We start from the raw sequence: 20753 nt of genomic DNA, 5'->3' as shown, positions 1-20753 counted from the left end.
CCCTCAAGCACCGTAGAAGCCCTGCGGGACACAATCCCTTGTCTGCTGCTCTCCACTGCTCACCTGGCCACACTCTTGCTTCCTCCGGACGCCTCACTGGGGAGGACGCACCTGGGGACAGAGAGGGACGGTCCCACGCCTCCACCTGGACCTTGGAGCACCCAGCAGGGCGACAGGCTCCCGGAACAGACTCCACACTCCGCGGGAGGGCGGTGCAGGCTGCGGGCAGGGCCGCCCCCGCGGAAGAAGCGCGCCGCCCCCGCCGCCCCCCGCAGCCCGCAGGTGGCGCTGCCTGCAGCCGCGCTCAGCCCCGCCGCCGCCGCCGCCGAGCCGGCCGGGCTAGCGCAGCCCCCCGGCGCCGGCCGCAGCCCCTGGGCCCTCCCGCGGCTTCCTCGGCGGGGCCGCGCGTCCCCCGCCTCCCCTCCCTCCTTTTTCCCTCCCTCCCTCCATCCCTCCCGCCGCGCTCCGCGCATCGCCGCCTCCCCCGTCCCCACGCCAGGCGGACACGGGGGCGCCGCCGCGGCCGTCCGGTGGCCCCCCGCTCCCGAGGCCAGCGGAGCCGAGCGGAGCCGAGCCGAGCCGAGCCGAGCCGGGAGCCGGCGGGTGCCCGTGGGTGCGGCGCGGAAGGTGGGCGAGCGGCGCGGGGAATGGAGGACCCCAAAAGCAGCCTGGGGGCCGTGTGACAGCCGGCAGCGCTCGCACACACGCAGACGCTCGAAGCGGCCGGGAGCCGGACCCGGTGCAGAGCCGGGCAGCAGCGCCCTGCCCCGTCCCGCGGGGAGCCAGCATGGAGTAAGAGCAGCGTGCCGCCACCAGGTAAGGAGGACAGGGTTCCCCGAAGGGACTCGGAGGACGTGAGGGCTCGGGGGTGGCGTTTCGGTGCCCGGCGGCTCGTGTCCGACGCGTTTCTCCAGCCCCCAAAACACGCACCCCCCAAGAAACGCCCTTCCCCGAGCCCCCCGGCAGCCACAGCGGCGGTGCCGGGAGATGCGGTGTGCGTTACTTATGTAACCGGGGGGCGAGCGGTCTCAGCCGCTCCCCACTGGGCAACCGGCGAGCTGGCGGGCGGGGAGCCGAGAGGGGACACGGGGGGGAGGGCGGCGGGGGGCTGGCGGCCGGCCCCTGCGGCCCCGTTTCCAGCTGCCGTCGCGGGAGCCTCCCGAGAAGGAGCCCCGCGCCCTCGGGCAGAGCGGTGCCGCCGCGGACCTGGCCGGGGCTGCGCGGGGGTCCCCACGCTCCGGGGCTCGGCAGCCGGCACCCGCGGGCAGGGCTGAGAGGGAAGACCAGGGTCGCCCCGTCCCGCCCGGTCGCCCCCTCCCCGGCGGCGCTCCGCCTGGGAAAAACTTCAAGGGGAGGGGTGTAGAGGGGCTGTTTTGGCTGCTCCCGTCTCACTGCTCCTCTGGGAGGCCAGCGGGGGGCGGCCCCGCTGGGGGGAGCCGGGGTCGCGCTGGGCTGAACCGGGCAGCGCTGAGGGCAACCGGGGCCGGGCTGAGGGGACCCGGAGAGGTGCGGAGGGGGCAGCGCGGCCCCGGCCCCGACGGACGGACAGGGAGGGAAGGGTCTGCTCTGGGGTAAAAGAGCGGCGGGAGCAGAGGGGACGGGGGGTTGTTCGCGAAGGGGCTGCCCGTCTTCTCTTCGTCGGAGGGAGAGCGAGCTCTGTATCACCATGGCGACCTGAGGGAGGAAAGAGCTAAATAAATAAATAAGTAGGAGATAACTCCCCCTTTCCCCTCCCCCGGCCCCCGCCGCCGCTGCCTCCCCTTTCCTTCCAAGTCCCGTCGCAAAGAGGTGGGGAGAAGAGATATCGCAGACAAAACTTTCCTCTCGTGGTAAAAGCGTTAAAGAGGCCGGGGGCCGCGGTGGGGAAGGGATCTCCGCACACAGCCGCGGGGATGCCGGTGCCCGGCGTGGAGAAGGGAAGCCCCTTCTCCAGCCGCGGCGGGAGGTAGGTTTCGCGGGAGGGAGAAGCTGCTTCCAGGCGAGCTCCACATCGCTGCTTACACCAGCCTCCCCCTCCGCTCCCCGGCCTCTCCCCTCGCTCCGCGCTGGCCCCCGGGGCTCTGCTTCCCCCGCTTCAGCACCGCGAACAGCGGTGGGTTCAGCACCATGGCCAGCGGCCGGGACCGCTGGGGCTCCGGGAGGCAGCGGGAGCACCCCTGCAGGCGTCCGCGAGGAAGAATCGGTTGCCTCTCTCAGCTGGGGACACCCCTGAAAACCCCATGCTGCTCCCCGCAGGGTGTTGGGAACCGTAGGAAGCCTCACCTAGGGCCGCTAAACTTTCCTGAGGCAAACGGCTGCGGGAGCTGAGAGCGCAAGTATTAACGAATGGCATGCTCGAAACGAACTTGCTTGAGCTTTCTTGTGAAGAGAAACAACTTCTTGTGAGTCTTTTGTAGTGGTTCTCAGTAGCTCGTTATGGCTCCCCAGCAGGACCGTTCACATGCACAACGTCCATAAAATGAGCCCTGCAGAAATGGTGAAAAATATATGCTCTCAACTTGTTTTCCCGAGGAAAACTTGTGGAGAAATTGCACTTAAAGAAATTGCAATCTTAGCTTTGGGAGATACCACACTGCTGAGGTGTACAATTGCACAGGTGAAGTTTGTGCCAGTCAGACAGGAGTATTCAACTTATTAGAAAATCACCTACTGATCAGGAACTGCTCTCAGACATTTGGTGCACAGTTTAAAGAAATATACAAAGGGGGAGGGAGGGAAGGATTCAGGCTGGTGACAAAAATTAAGAAAATAAAAAATATATATTTATTACACTGATAAGCTGTGAATTATTGGCTCAGTGTTGCTATACATATCTCGTACTAGTAGTTATATACGCAATTACTGCTTCAGACTAGGAAAAATATTCTAGAAAAGCAAACAGCATAATGAATAATATTCACTAGGGAAGACAGAGATGGATTAGTCACTTTTGTGCTGTTCACTATGTCAGGATGTTCTTTTCAGCAAACAAGATTTATTTAACCTTACCCTGGTCCTCATGGGCAGTAAACTATAGATACATGCAGAATTATTGAGTTTGAGTCTATATTCCCAGACAATTGAGGTTATGCTTCAACTATAATCACATTTCAAATTCACACCTGCTTCTAGATTCCTTCTTTGCTATAAATTATCCATTTTAAATAAGTCCAGAGACAATCACATAGGTGATTCCTATCCGTGCATGGGAGGTAGTCAGGATCTCTACTCATGCAGGGACCCCAAGTAAATTTATCTCTAAGAATTATAGATGAAGTGAAGTCCTTTAGTAAAGAACTGTAGATCCACATTTTGCCCAAACTACACTTCAGGACAAGTCAAGTGAACTAACAAGTTAAGCCTTTATGGAAATAAAGACATGAATTTCTTAATGACAGGCCCAACATTTTCAGGCTTATCTCATTAGGAGTGTAGAAATTAAGGACTAAACTGTAAGTATGGGCTTCGGAACTCATTACTTTCCTGTGGGAAAATGGGAAGAAGTAATAGATTACAAATCTTCAGGGCAGTTACTAGCTCATTTATTATACTTGAAGCTATTGATTTTGTTATGTAAGGCAATACTCCTGCAGTGTCAGAATAATTTTATCAGATAATTACAAAATGATTTTACCTTGTAAGCAACAGAACTATATATATATAGATATGAACATCAATGAAAATCCCACAACCACAACCTCAATCAGTTTAGTAAATGACAGAATTCTTTATAGAATTTTTGCCAGTGCATTTGCACAAAATTTAATACAAGCTTCCCAAGATGCATTATTTTACTGCAGAAAACATTTTTTTCACAAGCATCTATTTGTAAACTTGTTTTATATTCATTCAATTTATGAAAGAGAAGTGTGATTTAATTTTCATAAAAAAGTCCAACACAAGGAATTTATTCAAATATTTCATAGATGTTAATCATATGCTGTTCTTTCTTTCACCTATAAATACCAAGAACTCTGGACAATGTTGAAGTAAGCTTACTGGTTTTGTCATGATATCCTTATAGTATTTTTTTTCAAGAATGTATTTATGTGTTTCTACAAAAGTAAGAAGTAAAAGAATGCATATAATTCAGATACATTAAGCTGTGTCTTAAATAGTAGTGGTTTATGCCTTGTAGAGTGCATGTATGTTCATGTTTTTTTCTTTTTTATTTTCATTGTTATTAAAAGCATTAGAGCTCTGATCAGTGTTTTTATCATCTGCTTGCTACAAAATGTTGCTTTTAACTAGGAAAATTAAACACTGACAGTTTTAAAAGAGAGAGATGGTGTTTATTGCATTTATGTAGATACGTGATATTTAGTGGTGGAGGCAGTTTGATAGTAGAAAATGATATTCCTAGTATATTATATATCAATATTTAATAATGATTATGCAGAAACTGACCAACACCTTTTAAACAATGAATGCTAAATTTACTGGCCGGTAGACCCAAGGAAAAAGTTCTAATCTCATTCATGCTTGACAGAGATTTCCTGGAAGATAGTTGTGTGTATTTTTTTAAACTGTGTCAGATGTATTACTAAAATGCTATTGGTATTTGAAATACAGTTATATTACCTGTGTTATGAATAGCTGAAATTAAAGACTTGAAAATAAGAGGTTACTAAATCCACTTTTTCATACAACAATACAATTTTTAATTATGTGCAAGGGTGCTGACTCTAATGGAACCTGGAAGCTTTCAGCTTTTCAGATTCAGCTAAGTACTACTGCCAGTATTGTGGATTGTGTGTCAAAAGGACAGCCCACCCCAATTCAGCATACTGAAAAAGTGAATGGTAGCTGTCCTGTCCATGCAGGGGCTGGAGGAGGAAAAAACTCAGAAGTCATGTGCAGAGATTGACATTTTTTAGTCATTATATACTTTGGTATGGCAACTGCAAAGGTACTGTGCTGCAAGTATGAATTATAAGGAGGCTCAAAGCACCATCCTCATTTAACATATCACCCATGGTACTTCTAGTAGGATATCATGCAGGGCTAAGAGAATTTCACAACGAAGGAAATATACCTTATTTACAGCTTAAAGGAACATTAAAATGCATTTTTGCTAGCTAATGACATGCACTTTATTGTCAAGCTTATACATATGGCCAGCAGAACATCCTGCCTTCTGGTACAGGGAAAAAAAAATAAGAAAAAAAATAAGAATAAAGTTCTTAAATGATGTGCAATTTCTACCAGCAGTTCAGGTGAATGGATCCTCATGGCCACACAATGACCAGTAAAATCAGTGAAGATCTCTGTAAATGGAGGGACTGTATACAGTCTTGACTGCAGAAGCCCCAGTTAATGGCAGAGGTTGCAGGACAGTCTCTAACATAAACAAGAAGAACTTTTGCTCTGGAGTATTAGTTAATAGAGTTTCGTATTAAAAAAAAAAAAAAAATCACCTAAAAGGTGAAAACCCATGGGTTCACTGTTTCTGTTTGTCAGTTACAGCTTCAGGTCAGCCATTAATGGTATCTGCATATGAGGTACATGATATTACCAGTATAAGCATCCACAAGAACAGGAATCATACCATTATTGTAGCTCTAACTGACAATAAGATCAGAAAAAAAGGCATTGCTTTATTACAATAGTATATATTACCTTAATATTAGGAAAAAAAAAAAAAAAAAAAAGGGCCTATTCTATCAGGCTTGTCTATACCTCAAAATGAATGCAAGAATTTGGATGGAAGTATATGTTTATAACATAGACAATTCTTCAGTTTGAATATTATTTACTTCCAAGAAACATTTTCTTTCTCGTCTCATTTTGGTAGGAAAATAATATAGTATACCCAAGGGCATAACTAGTTAGAAAACTTGAAAGGGCAGAAAACTTGTTAGAAAACTTGAACTCTCTCACACATAGCTTGCAATTCACAGGACTAAATCACAGTCCTAGAGAGATATAAGTTTTTAAAGCATTTGCATTAATAACACTGTTAGTGCAGACAGTGAAGGCTCATTCAAACATCTAAGTCAGAGAGCCTGATATTAAACCTTACTGCCAATGACCTACCCGTTCATGTACATCAGAAGTGGTTCATACTGAGGGAGCTAACCTTCAGACTTTGCAACGTATGTAGAGACCTGAGCCTTCAGAAAAGTATCCCATCCAGAGGAAGTATCTGACTCATTCTAACTCAGAGACTTCAGGTAATTGTTGCAAATGTAAATGTGATCTTTGTCATTCAGTTGCAAGGCAGTGACACCTGATCCTTGTGTGCCCCAATGGCTAAAGAGAGTGGCTGGAGACAGTGTTGGTGTGGAGAGGAGCTTTAGCACAAGCTTTTTCCTACATCTTACCACAGCCCTGCAGACAGACCCTTAACCTTGAATTTCATTTCCCTTCATACCTTTTGACCTAACTGCATCAGGTCTTTAAGTTCAACCGCACCTTTAGAAAGAGAAGTCCTAGTTCTGATTGCTGCTGTCATACCAGTCACAGCAATTCATATTCAAATAAACAGTAAAGATCATGGGTTTATACAGCTGTACTGTGTTATTCTGTATTCATTTAATCTAGATAGACTGTTGGAGCCTGACTGGAGGAAGCCACCAGTGCACAGGACATATTGAGACTCTCTGGAGCAGAATGCTGGGGCTTGTTTTCTAAGGAAAGCAGAGTGCTGACATTTGTGCTGAATCCTCAGGAAAAAAATAAATAATAATAATAAAAAAAAAACTTCTGGACAAGAAAACAATAATGTGCAGATTGAAAGGGTGAAATAGAAGGCTGAAAGAAAGAACAAGATGATGAGAGAGAGAGTGCACGAGAGCATAGTTAATTCAATGCTCTAATCAACTGTGTTCTGCAGTGCTTTATCATAAGCATCCCTGCATTAGGCTCACCAGCTCAGAGCACTTTGCAGCATTGCAGGAAATCCTCTGCTTTTTGCTTTCTATTTAAAACAAAACAAAACAAAGAAAACAAACAAAAAAAACCTCTCATTGTATCTAGTCAATACAGACAAGTTTGTCAATGAAAGCAAAGGAGAAATTATCTCACATAATTTAGTATTTATCATACTCAAGACATTAGCAATTGCCTCAAAGTATTAATTTGAAGAATGAGAAAATAATGACATTTCCTACCTTCCTACTTTTTCTCCCGCCATCTCCTGTTGACACACATAGTCTGCAGTTTCTATCTGCTTGTAGATCAATTTTCCATTCTTGAAAATAAGCATTTATTCTAAGTGATTGTAATTAAGATGCCTCTTCTTCCAGCTCAGTATCTGTCTGGACATGAAGAGGTAATTCCTCATTGATTTCCATGAGGCTAGATTTCCGCAGAAAAATCTTCAACAGTCAATGTCTGCTTTTCAAGAATAGTTTTCCTGGGCTCCCTGTAGAGTTGGTGAGAAGAGACGGGTAACTCTAAAGTGAAACTTCAGTCCAGCAAAGGTCTCAGTAGACCTCTAGAGATGTCACATTTTGGTGCTTCAGGTTTCATGGGATGCATCTCAAATAAGTAAACCAATGTGGCATCCTATTTGTGCAGAAGGTGTGGAAGATGAAACCCTGTTTTCAGAGCTTCCAGACGGAATTGTACCCACTAAATTTCTTGATTTGCGTGGTCCTACATCACTGTTTTCCTGACTGACTTATAAAAATCTCAAGAATACATGGAAATAAAGCTTGGTGTTATTTTCTCCCATTGTTTCTGATGATCTTCAGCTGCAGCATGGAGCAGCTCAGCACTTCCTGATCTCAGAGGTGGCCTTAAACCATCAGAACTGGAAACAACAGCAGGAGTGGAGAGAACATAGATATGCAAGGGTAGAAGGAAACCTTTTTTGGTAATTAAAACCAGTGGTTGTTTAAGGACATCAAGAGTGCCATCAGTTGCAGTGGGCTCTGAATCATGGCCTCTGTGTCAATGTGGAGATGAAAGAAGGCTGAGCTGGAAGGGAAGTAATGGAAACTGTGCCAGCTCCAGTGGAAACAATACAGACATGGTGCTGTATTCTCCTTAGCATGCTACTTGCTTTCTCTGGTACAAATGCAGGAAAGCATATTGGTTTGTGCTTCAGTCCTTTTAGATGGGAGATAAATAAAATGCCTCATTTAATTCTTTACTGAATGGGAACTAGGGATTATCAAATCTTCACCCAGCATTATTTTTTACAGGGGAGGAGGAGAAAGGAGGCTATTAGGTTGCAGCCCATTAACACTACCCAGTGTGGTGTGAACATCAAACTGGGGCTGCACCATAAAATGCAGTGTCTCTCCAGTAATGTTGCAATTCTCGGATGTTACAAATTGCTGTATAAGAATTTTAATACTTCAGGTAGTTAATCATGTTAAATAAACTAGATACCCGTTTATCTCAGCAAAGTATCCGGCAGGGATATGAACAATCTTTATGAAGCAGCTGTATTCCATCTATTAGGCATAATTACATTAAAGTGCAAAGTGCATTAGAAGTCTTTCAGGATTAAAAACAAAGTAATGCTAATCTACTTTCCAGAAATATACTGAAGTTATTAATAAAATCAGAAAGAGAAGCAAGCAAATAGAAGATCCTATGTATTAAAAAAATTGTCCAGCAATATGTGCAATATTCTAGTGATGGTGACTATAATTATATATAGGGTATTTACAGTATGATTTTGTGGTAGTTGTTGACCAGTGTTGGTTTGGCACTTGTGAGTGCTATGAGCGCATGTGAGAACACAGATCTCATGTAACTGTTCTCTAAACATTCATTGCCATTACTTCTTTCTCAATATTTGGATTTACATATTTAAAAAGTGACCACAAACTTCTACAGCATCCCAGTGCCAAATTCTGGGTCTGACTGAGTTCTCCATCTCTAGTCAGAGATGCTACACACAAATTTAAGACAGTCAAAATCTGGAAGGGGTGGGAGGGAGAAAATGTCAAGAGAGAAGGAATAAAGACATACAAAAAAGTGAAAGGAAAAAAATAAACAACCCTTGAACTGGATCATAAACCCTCCCACATTCAGAACAATTAATTCCACCGTTCTGGGGTCGCTCTCTGAAAATGTAAGGCTATTTCCAACTTCTCAATATTGTTGATTGCTATTTCCCATCTCTCTACCTCTTGCAACTAATGAGTTTATCGTTTTCATACAAATCAATCTCTTACCAGGTCACAGGATTCAGAAATACATTTCACAAGAAACTACAACATAGCTAATACACTAAATTAACACTAGCAGTGTCCTTGCCTTATGGACATATAAAAAATAATTACTAAAATATTCTAAACTGCTATATAGAAAAGAAATAGTATGCACTGTGTATAAGCTACAAATGTCTATTATTGTCACGCTGCATTCCAGCATTGTGTGCTGCAGGGAATAACTTTGTTCTGTTCATGAAATAAGAGGTAACAATAGCAGATATGAAAAAAATTCATCTCCAAACAGAATTCAAGCAAAAATACTGTATAAAGTCAAAGACTTAAAAAATAAAGAAAGCAGAACTAGGAAGAAGTTCTGGGTTGAACTGTTTTCAAAGAAAAGAACTCATGGTTTGTTTGTTGTTTTGTTTTTAATTACACCCGCATTCAGAAGCCAAACTGGTGGGTTTGGGGAGTCACACACAGCTCACATCTTAGAAGAGAATTAAGCTGGTGGCTGGTAGGAAAAATCAGGTAGGCCCTTAGAGATGTTGAAGAGAAAAGATGTATGATGTGATCATGATGGAAAGTAATGATAATAAAAGAGACCAGAGGAAAATTTGCTGAAAATGTATAGGAATAGTAAATCCTGCCAACCCGTTACAGAAATAGAATCACGGGAAATATGTGATCTTGTATATGCATTTGAGTCAAAGAGTATTAAAGTCTTTCCATTAATTTCAATGGGTTTCATATCAGACCTTAAATGTAAATTTATTTTAAATAGGCTAGCACATACGAGAGAGTGGTCTGACATACAGTTTCCTTAGTATAGCTCAGGATGGCTTCATTACTTACAACTGTCAGCAGAAATCTTTGTATAATCCAGCCTAATTTTTTTTCCTATTTGCGCTGTGTAATTCTAAGAGTACAGCCAGGAGATGGAGAGAAAGTGATTAACTAACATATTTTAGAAGTGTCTACTAATATTCTGAATTCCTTCTTCTTCATGATGATTTTAAGATGCAGTTTCTCACATTTCACTGCAGTACAAGCACATCGTACTCCTATGGGTGTTTAGCAGCTCCCTAGGAATACAGTAAGCACAGCACATTTCCAACAAAGATGGCTGTGTATCACCCCAAACATTTACCAGAAGTTGGAGCCAGAGTATTTTTGCTTGACCTTGAACAAAGATCAGTCTGTTTTAGATCCAAAGCATAGATTTGGGAGTAAATATAAAAATACAATTCAAAGGAGATTATTTTAAAATGGATGGCTGTTGCAAATTGCATAGAATGTCAGTAAACAGCAGTAGATGAGCACATCTGAAATAGAAAAATCAGACACATAAAAAATGTCATGTTATACTTCCTCACACCAACAAATGAAATATCATCATTCTTCTTAAAAAATCAGAACTGTCAGATTTTTGCTACTGCTACTTTCCCTTAAGTAAAATTTTCCATAAAAAAAAAAAAAGTAGTGCAGGATCAGACCCATATAGATTTATGACAATAAGTCTAAGTTTAAGTTTAAGAGCAAAGCAAAAATAGTTTAGATCAGCTGTTTAGACAGACCACTATGATGAAGTAGAAACTGAGAGAAGGGAAAAGATATTCTTTGTGGAAAAGGTATTATGGCTCATAATCATGCTGGACTAGATACTGTGTGAAGACGACCTTCCCGATAAGTAAGCAAACATTAGATCAGGCCTAATGAAAAGTTATTTTCTTGAGCAGTAGGCCCATTGAAATACCAAGTGAAGTTGTAGCCAACAAGTGTGTAGGCAGGGCTACACCATATGGTTCAAGAAAAAGACAAGCTAAGGAGCTGGGCTGTGCAATTGGGAAAGGTGAGAGGAAACACCACCAACTGAATCAACAGGAAATCTTCATGTTGTTCTTTAAAACAAGACCTCAAGCAACTGCCTTATGAGTAGAAGAGGGACAAAAGTCAGGCTTCACTTTTTAAACATTACACAGAGGAAGAACTTTAACTTTCTACACCAAGCAGGCTTCTGGCTTCAGGCTAGCTTTTATTTTCAGTGAGACCTAAAGTTGAGTGAGGGTGGACCCAGAGTGTGTATTCCAAAACTCAACATATTCAGTCTAAGGACTGAATTTTGTCAGTTGTTCTCATATTCACTTGAGCTTCACCAAAGATGTGCTATCAGGAAAAAAAAAAAAAAAAAAAAAGAAACCAAAAACTCAATCCCAAACTGTGCTCTCTGGTTATAACTCTAATCATCAAAGCGATACTCAATAACCTAGAATTAGCACTTCTACTTAATCCTACACACCGATGTGGGAGGCAAAGAGGAGGAGAACAGTGTAGTTCTGTTGCAGCTAGATAAACATGTATTAAGGATTAGTACAGAGGTCAAAATTAGAACTATTAGAACTAAAACTTAAAAAAAAAAAAAAAAAAAGCTTCATCCCCCAAATAAAAAATACTTACACAAGTAACTGCAAAATAAAATGTTTTTCCTTCGCATTACCTGTGAATATATCTAATAATCAAGGATCAAATCTTGTATGTCCTACAGTCTTTCAGGATTTTGGTTCATGTGAACAGGCTCTTGTTGAATGTATGTGTAACAATTACTCTATCTTAACCTTACATTGGATCTCTAATGCACTCAAAAAAGCTTAATTAATATGATTGAATATAAGAATTATGAAATCATTTCACAGAAATATACAAAAAGTAGGTTATAAGGGACCTCTGCAGGTCTCTATTCAAACCTTATCAGTGTCAAGCAGTAGGGAATAATCACTTCCCTCATCCTTCTTGATATTTTATTACTAATGCATCTCAGTATACATTCATCTTTCGCTGATTTAAGGGTACACCACTGAGCCATGTGCACTTGCTGTCTGTAGAACCCACAGATCCTGTTCTGCAGAGCTGCTACCTAATGAGTTGGTCACCTGACTGCACTGATGCATAGCTTGCTCTGCCCCAGGTGCAGGAGTTTGCATTTGTCCTTGTAGAACTTTATGATGTTCATAGCCCATTTCTCTTGCTTGTCAAGATCCCTCTGAATAACACCCCTACCAACCTTGTGCACCAACTGCTCCTTCCATTTTGGTGTTATCCAGAGGCTGGCCATGTTAAAAGTCCCTGATGAAATCATTAGACAACATTGGCCCCAGCAGGCATGAACCCCTGGCACCACCATTAGACTCGAAACCGCACACCCTTCAAGCTCAAAGGTCCAGACAGTTCTTCACTCCTCCTTACAGTCTACCTGTCTAGTCCACTTGTCCTCTCTTTGCCCACAGACCTCATTCACAGACCCAGTCACTTCATTGTAGAAGACTGCCAGATTGGTAAAGCATGATTTTCAAAGGGCTGTTCCTGATCGTGTTCTTGTCCTTCATGTGTCTGGAAATATCTTTTCAAGAATTTCCTGCACAGTTTTGCTCAAGGACTGAAGACAGACTAATCAGCTTGTAGTTTCCTAAATCCACCTTCTTGTCTATTTTAAAAGGAAGGCATATCATTTGCCTGTTTACAGTCATCAGGGACCCCCTCATCTATTTTGATTTTTAATATTCTCATGTTCATTATTCTCATTTTTAAATTTTAGATTTCCTTCCACTTTGAATATCCTTGTCTCTTGCTGCTAACTTGGCTGCTTCTCAGTGTATAACTTGATTTTTCTATGTGAATAGTCTATCATCAGATGATTACTTGGCAATCTTTTCCAAATTTGTGTCATATTTCTAGAAGGCTTATATTTCATTTGCAAAGCTTTCTCCCACAGAAAGTAGGTGTACAGCATCCCAGTCCAAAAAGTGGTTTTGGAATTTTCCTTTCAAAAATGTTACATTCCTTCCCTCAACAAATACTTTATCTACATTCTTTCTGTGTGTATGTGTACTAGAATAGGAAGCTACATCATTTGGAGAAACTTTTAATTCATTTTCAGCAAAACAAAAGTAAATGTTAATAATTTTAATCATTCTCATGGCGAATGTTTGTTGTGTGAGTCACTCTGCACAACTGGAGTCCATAAGGTTATCTGGGCATATATAGTTATTCACAGGAATATTAAATCACCTCAGTTTTGGTTTGAGTTACTTCTAAGCCCTTAACATGAGCTGTTTTCTTCTGATATTTTCAGTTGGGTATTTTTGCTACTAGTCATACGTACAAAGTAACTGCTGCTTTTGAAGTGAACAGGAGTTTTTCCTACTCATTTCAGTGAGGAATACATTCAGGTCCTTAATTAAATTTTATCACCTACATCACATCAGTCTTCATGGAAGAATCATAGTATAGTGATATTCTCCTCATAGACGCATGAGGGACAAATGTTGTAAATGTGAATTAACAGCATTAACTATCACATAATCAGTATTTTTTTCTAAGACAGATTTCTGATTGACTTTCAACGTGACAGTAGTGATTTGAATGAAATTATTACAATTTCCATCTGCTAATAAGAGCACAGCAAGAGCCTTACAAGTAATTCTGAATCAAATATACCCCTTCTCTGCTTTGCTTTTGATCAGCTGTTTCCTCCAGCTTCTTTCTTAGCTCCAGTAATACAAGTGTCTCTAGACTATACCCTGTGCCACCAGAGCTGTTTTAGGTACTGAAATAAACTAAATAGTCATGATGTACTCCCCAAGTTGTTGATCTTTCCCCCACCTTCTTTTCCCTATGCTCCTTCTGCTCCTTATATCTGCATCAAAAAAAAATAAAATAAAAAAAGAGGCTTTTTTTTTCTGCATTCAGGTTGTCAAGTCTGCTGAACAAAGTATTTTATCCCCACTGGTCCTCTGTAAACATGCCATAGCTGCCCTCCACACAGTATTTACACAGGAGGGAGCTGCCCTCCACAGAATTCCCATAGCCCTCCTGAAGGCACTCATCTCTTTTTGTACATTCCTTGATGAGAAAGTTCACGGCTATAGAGGTATATTAAAAAGTGAACCAATTCTCCTGTTATGAAGAGTAGACAAATTCTAATTTTCCCAGATTAGAAGGAAATAAACTCTGTCCTCTAGTATATGCCCTCACCTACACTGAAATTGTTTTCATTCACCCACTGGAATCATAAATTCTTTCTCCTACCAGAATGACACACTTTGTCTCCAAGATCATGCAGGGGTGAAGTGCTAAGAAACACTTCAGAACCATAGGCAGACAGTGTACTCCATTTTCTTTAAAAAAAAAAGAAATTATAGCCCTTATTAACCTGTACACCTTCTACAGACAGTGGGACAGGATCAAAGAACACAGTCCTTAAAATTAAAAAAAAAAAAAAAGCAGTTTCATCTTAGGAAGCAAAGCAGCAGTATCAGGACAATGACTGAGAAGTCAGTTGCAGATCTCTGTTTATTCCCTCTCATACTCATCAAGGACTCTGAGATGACACATGTTCTGTTTAAAGTCAAATAATGTTTTTTCCTAATTACTAACACTTTGAACTTTTAATTAGGTTCTCAAATGAAGCTCTCCTGCCTCTAGCAATTCCTACAGAAATAAGAACATTTCAAGCTTAGCAAAGCACTAACATAGATGCAGCATACAACAGCTTGCAGCTCCACAATAACAGTGTAGTAAAAGGAAGATATGATGAAAAGAGATACAGGCCAAACTAACTCTTGATTTGCATGTCATGCAATCTCACTGTGTGCTATATGGAATGAATCTTATATTGGAGGACAGAAACAGAGTTTTGTTTGAGTGCAACAAACCCACACCAGGTAGAAATTGTATCCCTACAGAGCTAGTTCCTCAAGATGGGTGAGTACAGGTATGGAAAACTGATCCAAGGATGAAATAGAATGTCTGGTTCTCTGCTGGCATAGATGATATAGTTGCTTTGCACTGTGCTGGTTGGTTCCTAGCACCTTCGGTCTAGTGCCATGAGTGGAGAACACCACATTCCAGAACCTGATCATACAGCTCTGCTCACTTGGGGATTCCTGAATGACAGAACGATGTCATGGTCAGTGGTTGCAAACAGTCAACTATTCAAACCAAACCAGGACCACAGGAATCTACTGCTAAGTACACAATTATGCATGCTTTTTATCAGGACACTTAATTAAAGTAAAGGGTTGCAGCAATTTTTTACATTCACAGAGAGATGGACATTTTGCCCAGTACAATTATCTTCTAATTCAAATAATCCCTGTTAAAGAACCTCACTTTCTTAGCTGTGATAAACTGAAGTTGTTCACCTTTATAATGAAATTCAGTGCTCCATTCGACTGTCACTTTCCTCATCAAGCAGTTCCTGCCTTCCCATGCTGCTGCAGTATTATATAACCAGCCATGGGCAAAAGCTGGATGCAAATCCAGTTTAAGAGCCAAGTTCAATGCAACAGAGCCATATTCATTTACCTGTTTCGAGAAAGGTACAAATTCTCAGTTGACAAGTTCTCTTTAAAAAGTGACAGTTTTTAAGTGACATAAACATGTTTTTTCCGTGCCTCAAACTCTGCAGAGTCACATACATCCCTGTGAAAATCAGGATGGGAATATTTGGTATCCATTTTGCAAGAATGTGAACAGCATCCAGAAACGCTAGCAACACACCATATTGGCATTAGCATGAAGAGAAGTAAATCCTTCTTCTCAGTAAGACTAATTCCCCAAGGTGCCACACGTGCATGTGCAACATTTGCACATACTGGACATGATGCACAGGAGAATAAGTGACAGAGTGACAGATGAGGTCAGTGCTTCATCCCAGGTCTTGGACTGGATTTCCAAGGGATGTATTTCCCTTTCAGTGGGGGTTGAGAGGGAAAAGATATTGGAAATGTCACTTCATGGAATTGTGTAAGACTCATGAAAGAAAACTGCAAAAAATGAGCCATCAGATGAATCAATGATCATAAAAATTTCATCACAGGAAACCTCTACAAAGTCAGTAGATACTTGTATAGGTTTTGCAGCAGTACCAGTAACAGAATAGAAGGAAGGATAAAGTTGGCTGCATTCATTTTTGGAAACATTTTCTAGCTCCTGAGTAATTATCAACGGATATCAGGAACAGTAACATTGTCCAGGTGGGCATAAAAAATAAAATAAAATAAAATAAAATAAAATAAAATAAAATAAAATAAAATAAGTTTATTCCAGGTCTATTACCAAAGGACTCTTCAAAAATCCAGGAGATGTGATACCACCAAACAGCCTGTGTCTGAACAAAGTAAATGGAAAGTTACTTGGGCTTGTGTCTGAACCAAGTACATGAAAAGTTACTCGGGCTTATTTGTGTCACTACCCACACTTCTTACTCCAGAAACTGTTACTACCCTCAATAAACAGATCAAAATTAATCAAGAAGCTCAGAGAGCTGCAGCAAAGGTCTCAGGGAAATAAAAGGAACATGAACATCAAGAAAATGATCTTGATCTTGGCCCGTTCTTTTAGTGAAGTTCCAAGCTCATGAAGGGATAAGAACTAGCACTCAGACCCAGCTGCTCAGATGGTATAAAATGGGATAGACTTTGGATTCTTTGACCACAGAATGTTGTTCCATGAACTAGTGGAAAGAGGAGTGTCATCTCCTCAAGACAAAGAAAAAGCACATTTGCTTATAAACTTACTGGAGAAGGATTTTATCTGTCTTTGAAGGGAAGGATGACAGAAACTTTTAGTTATGTGCAAACTTGAGTAACTTTGACAAGGACTTGGAATTAAAAGGAAGAGAAACCAGTGAATTATGGACCATTCACCTCACCTTAAGCTCCTGGAAAAAAAACAAAAACTAGTTTAGGTGCTAGTTTTGGTTTTGTCAACAGCACATTGCATCAAGCCAATCTAATTTCATTCCATAGTAGATCAATATGGGCTAGGAAAGAAGCTGAGAAGGTCATATTTTTTAACCTTGTGAAGATATTGCCCTGTCTGCCACAGTATTCTAATAAGGAAGCAGTGAAACTTGGTCTAGAAGAAATTACCTAATTATGGTTACAAAACTATTTATAAAAGTGTGCCAAAGAAGAGTTATCAGTTGATAACTGCCAGTGTGAAAGGATAAAGATATTGCAATTCACTAAAGATAAAGCAATTCACTCGGAAGAGAGAAGAAGCAATATGATTTATTGATAACAAAGCTTATGTGACTTAACAAAGATTCGGTGATGGCAAGGTACACCTGATTATAACTGTCATTTGCACCTAATTACACACTATATAAAAAACACCATATACTAATCAAAGACACTAAATGAAGAACATTATATACTACATAAAGACTGCGTAAGGAACTGGGTTAGGTGACATTACATCAAGAAAACCCTCCTATTGAGTCATGAGGTTCAGAGTGGACACCCTTGCTTTCTAAACTCCTTGAACCAAAGAGGTAAGGAGCATAGGTGTGGCTGAATTCACTCCTAGTCCCAGACTTGGTCAATGGTTTATGTCTAAACAATAATATACATTGTGTGAATCCTTTATGCTACTTACCTAAAATTATAAAGTGTAATCAAAAAGCACCATTACAGTGCATGAGCATGCTGTTTCTTTCCCAATCCACTTACCAATTATCTGTAGCAACAAGGGTCCTCTCAATCTGCAGAAGTAACCTTGGTAGGCATCCCTGCCCAACCAGAGGTCCTGGCGTGCAGCCCGCTGTCACGTCAGGAAAGGTCAAAGGGCTCCTGGGCTGCTCACTATTTATGGGGTAAGATGATTGACTTAAGGTCATGTTTGCATACAAATGTTATCTTCTTTCAAATTACGCTTGAGTCATATTTTCTTCCAAATTTGGCCAACACTGGAGTGGGGTGGGTGGGTGGGGATGCATTGCTCAATTTAGCCCTTGGCTATTTGTCTTCTGTCTTCCCCAGATCCAGGATACAACATGATCAGACACACCACACATATCCATCACAACTGCCATTGATGGTTATTTGTTTAGGCCAGATGCTCTGCTTAATGCAAGGAGTTGGGAGTTCACCATTACATAAATTGTACCTACGAAGTATGATAGTATGTCAGAGGATAAGGTTAGCAATCCAAATGGCCTTGACAAAGTGATGAAAAGGTCTGAACGAATAGAATCCAGTTCAATAGCAACAAATACAGGCTATTCCACTCAAACAAGAATAATTGGCTACAAAAACAAAGGACCGGGAACAACCAGAGAATAACATAGCTTTCCTAAACATGCTAGATCTTCCGTATTCCATCCTGAAATATATGTTTCTCTGTACTCTAGGGAGTTAGGCACAAAATAAGCAGTGCATCCCACTCCTGACAGCAAGCACCTAACAGCTAGGTTTGATCATGCCTGATGACTTTTTAACATTCTTTCTTATGCTTTGCTTTCACAGAACATTTGCTCTAAAGAGCAAAGTTGTTTTACATTGTTTTTAGCCAAATGCTTCTTCAACGTGTTCAGTACTTCAGAAATGTAGGACAGCTGTTTTACCAAGTTGCCTGTAAATTACAACAGACTGATTGCATGTGCCAGAAGCATCCTGCCCTATTAGCAAATGTTGAGAAAGGATTAAGCATGCTTGGCTGCCTCACTGAGATATCTGGAGGAAGAGGAGGTAAGAAGAGGCCTTTAGCAAGAAAGGCTCCAGAACACTGACTGAGTCACCCTGGACCTGAGACCCCAGGAACAGCTATGACTGGGGAGGAGCCCTGATGCCAGTCCTGAAATGTCCTTGTCTTGAAGTCCATACAACATGTGGGCTGCATAGGAGAACAGGCTGGGAAAAGCATCAGCTCACAAAAGCATGTTCTGATAAAGATGATGCTAAATATCCATGTTGTTTTCAGTCATGCATATTGAAGAAATTGATTGTTCCTTTCTCATTTTTGAGTGACAATCACAAAAAATAGATGTTACACTGTTATTTTTTGTCACTGGCACCTAGCCCCCTGGCAAGGTTAAAGCAAGTCTTTTGGTATCCTTAGAACAGTAGGGCAGCAGAGCTGCTTCCTTTGTTTACACAATACCATTCTGAATAACCTTTGAGGCTAAGATTTTGTTGCTTTGTAATCCATGTTTTGGCAGTCTTCTATTCCACTCCACCCCTCCCCCTACCCCCCCTTCAAATTTGGTATTCCACAATCCTTGCAAAGCCTAGCATGTATATCTATCACACAGTAAGCTTTGAAGACAAATACATGTAAAATCCTTGACATCTATGACACCCATTTAGCTTCCAGTGAAGAAGGAAGGACGTTTTCAGGGTTATCTTTGCAACTTACTTTATCAGTGTCTTTTTGAATTCAAGCTTCCTAAGTAAAGCAGGACAAATAGACTTCAACATTGTGTCATACATCTCATCTGGATACCTAATATAAATGCTTAATTTTACATAAAACATTGACTACTTCTAACGTTAGATGTTAAAGAAGATGTAGAAGTAAAAATGTCAGTTGTTGACAAATAAATTAAAAAAAAAGTCATTTGGAGAATGAGTACTATTAATTCCAACGTTGATACATGGAACAAATATTTCTTCTAAATCACCATTCTTTTGCTAGGAGTTGCATGTGATGTCTTTGGAAAAAATAAAAACAAAAGCCTACAAAAATTATCCACCTGTTGATCAGATGTACAACATTAGGAATGTGTCACTGATACGATACAAAGAAGCAGAAGGTTCACTGGACATTAGACATCATTTGTCTTCCATTTTAATTAATTGTCAGTAGGAAAGAAAAAATAAGAAGTCCAAAAATAAACAATGAGCAGCTTACTACTTCTGCAATCTGCACTTTAAGTTGTAAGATCATGTGATAAAATACTAGACAGTGCTATATAATGTAAATCCTATAGGTGGGTGTTCCAGCAATAAAATTGGAGATTAGTAACTAGAAAAAAGAATCGTGATTCAAGGGAGAAGGGGAATGGCTAAGTGGAACAATGATATGACGCTCTGAGCAATTTTAATGTTTGCAGAAAGACGATGTTTGTTCAAACTCTACCACTTAAAAGTGTTTTTCTGAAATTGAGGAATAAATTGATATCTTTCAACTAAATGGCCCTTGTTCCTCATGTAGCCAGTACTGTAGACACTTTATTTTCTCCCACCAAATGAAAGCTGAGTGAAATAAAAAGTAAAAAGAATATGGAATGAACTCAATTTCCAATTACATATATATAAAGGTGCTAGCTTCCCAGAACGAGTAGGACACCTGTAATATGTTAAAAGCAATTTTATATGACTTGGAATATAAACATCCCCCACCCCCCTAATGCCTGTAGGACATGTAAAGTTACTTTGACAGAGCCCAACAGGTTATAATAATGCTAAAAATCTCATAAAGAGGGAGCATAGATAAGTAAGTCACTGTCATCATAAATTAAGCATGCCTGGGACTAACCTCTGGCACTGAGGCACTAGGACCACACCCTGTCAGTTTCCAAAAGTTATAGTTATGTCCATATTGTTTGTCAGGGATGGGCTCGGGCCCATGTTATTTCCCAGACAATACTTGAGAGTGGGAGACTGCTTGTTGGTCTAGGCCAACATTATGCTCATTGGCCTTCTAACAGTTTAAAATTACAGCCAACTGAGTTCAAGTGGCAACAACATTCATGCACATTTTTTTTACTTACACATGTAGATCTTGGATCTAAGAGACCTAAGAAGCATATTGATTGGAATCATACCAACTATCCCTTTTTGACCCCGGAAAACAGAATGTAAGTACTCTATACTAGTA

The 20753-nt window shown here is 41.2% G+C and overlaps 1 protein-coding gene across 1 annotated transcript in view; it reads left to right on the top strand.

Annotated features, from left to right (window-relative positions):
• Positions 1–568: 568 nt before the first annotated feature.
• KCNJ6 (potassium inwardly rectifying channel subfamily J member 6) overlaps positions 569–20753 on the top strand; it is a 160857-nt gene continuing 140672 nt past the window's right edge. Inside the window, exons 1-2 of the mRNA XM_050713249.1 lie at positions 569–816; positions 20655–20733. The gene's annotated coding sequence lies outside the window, so the exon portion shown is untranslated. The remainder of the gene's footprint in view (positions 817–20654; positions 20734–20753) is intronic.

Source organism: Cygnus atratus, chromosome 1, assembly GCF_013377495.2.
Source record: "Cygnus atratus isolate AKBS03 ecotype Queensland, Australia chromosome 1, CAtr_DNAZoo_HiC_assembly, whole genome shotgun sequence".
NCBI classification, from domain to species: Eukaryota; Metazoa; Chordata; class Aves; order Anseriformes; family Anatidae; genus Cygnus; species Cygnus atratus.
Note: the sequence above shows the minus strand (reverse complement) of the source record. Positions and strands in the feature narration are given on the sequence as shown.